This window comes from Balaenoptera physalus, assembly GCF_965194825.1.
Source record: "Balaenoptera physalus genome assembly, chromosome: 5".
NCBI lineage: Eukaryota > Metazoa > Chordata > Mammalia > Artiodactyla > Balaenopteridae > Balaenoptera > Balaenoptera physalus.
The window spans coordinates 132,642,581-132,644,512 of NC_138884.1; the positions used below are offsets into that span (position 1 = coordinate 132,642,581).

The 1,932-nt window shown below is 36.0% G+C and overlaps 1 pseudogene across 1 annotated transcript; it reads right to left on the reverse strand.

The window, feature by feature from the left end:
• Nucleotides 1–1,191: 1,191 nt before the first annotated feature.
• On the reverse strand, nucleotides 1,192–1,636 carry LOC309661342 (peptidyl-prolyl cis-trans isomerase NIMA-interacting 4 pseudogene; annotated as a pseudogene). Its single transcript has one exon. The product of its transcript is annotated as a peptidyl-prolyl cis-trans isomerase NIMA-interacting 4 pseudogene (transcript).
• Nucleotides 1,637–1,932: the final 296 nt, after the last annotated feature.

Below are 1,932 nucleotides of genomic sequence, written 5' to 3' on the forward strand. Positions count from 1 at the left end.
TTAAAAAAATTGATTATGGAAAATTTCAAACATATGCAAAAGTAGAGAGAACAGTGCAATGAACTTCCATTTACCATCTCCCAGCTGTGACAACCATTGGCCAATTTTGTTCTATCTGTATCTCAACCTCCTTAGTGGTCTCCCAGCCCCCTTTCTGGATTATTTTCAAGAAAACACAGACATCCTAACATATCATCCGTAAATATTTTAGTAAGTACTGCTAAAAAAATAATGGCTTAAAAAAACCACACTCTTTCATAAGATGCACATTGTCTCTATTTTTGTGACATTAACAGCTTGGAAGATGATTGTCTAGATCTGTGATATTCTTTCATTTCTTCTTCATTTATTTACTGTAATACGTTCCCAATACCAACAGTTTGATTATCCTGATGTATAGTATGCACAGGAAAGCCCAGATAGATGCTAGATTCACAAACACCTCCCTCTCTATTTCTCTCTCTCTCTCTCTCTTTACTAGTTTCAGTGAGTTGGTTTTTTAACATCAGCCAAAGTTGATCACTTAATGTGTTTGAAGTATCATATTGAACTTATGGATGTTTAAACATATTAATGGCTTTAGTAAACATATTTGGTACTTCTTTGATGGGTTTTTCTTATCAATGCTCAAATTGTCCTGTTTGGGTCAGTGGGAGCCTCTTCAAGTTTGGTTTATGAGTCCTTCAGTCATATTCAGCAGCCCCCTTATTTTCTGGTATGACAAGATGTTCTAGGCTTATCTTGTGTATTTCTTGCCCTAACCGTGGAATTAAGCATTTTTCCAAGGAGCTGGCATTCCTTCATGGGAAACAGTATTATTTAGAGACCACAACCTGGGTATGGGGGGTGCTTATTGCTACTAGGTTGGTCATTGTTTCCTTTTCTTCCTCTTTCCTCCCTCCTTCCCTTCCTTCCTTCCTTCCTTGCTTCCTTCCTCTCTCCCCCTTGCACCTTTCTTCCTTTCCTTCTTTATAAAGAGAAACTAAATAGTGAGTTCTCACCAATAATTAATTATTTGTTTTCTCTGTCTTTATAAATTTATATATAACTATATATAATTAATATTTCAGAATAACAATATAAAATAGTATTAAAATATGATTATCAAAACCAGTTTGAATTTATTGTGTAATTCTTTTCATCTTTAGAGTATATACCACTAGGGATGTACAGTCAAATTATTGTCTTTTTTTTTTTTTTAGTCTTTCATACAATTTTATTTTCTCCCTTCAACCATTATAATATGATACCCGAATTTTGTCTTAACTGGAGGGTCTGTAAACACAGGCTTATCCAGCACACTTATAGGCAAGGTGAATGCTGCTTCTTGAAATGGTCCCACCATGGACCTTCTGGTCATCCAACCCAAGTCGCCCCCTTGCCTGGCTTTATCTTCACTGTATTGTGTGGCCACTTCATTGAATTTCATTCCAGACTTTAACTTTTCCATGGCTTCCAAGATTTTTCCATGTTTTTCACACAGAATGTGTCTGACCTTTACTGCACTGCCACCACCTTTGGGACCCTGAGCCTTCTTGTCAGAACTCTCACTCCCAGAGGCTGCTTTTCCTTTCCCCCCTTTCCCAGAACCGCTTTTTTCTTTCGGCGGCATCTCCGAAATTCGCCGTCGACCTCTCAACTCAAATTATTGTCTTTTAAAGTCACTTGAAATGAATTGTTCTCTGTACAATCTAAAAATGTGCTTGGTGGTTAAATTTATTTGTTTCATTCTACTTTAGAGTCGTAGTGTAGTTACGTTAAATTTCACTTAATTTTGTTTTAAAGTCATGTAAAACAAAATCTATTCAGAGAAGTCTGGCTTCCATTTTTGTCTCCCCCTCCACCATAAGTAATTTTTTAAACTTCATTGTTTATCATTCTTTTTTTTTTTTTTTATAGGAGCAAGTATGTGTAGCTATTGGTTGCTGACTT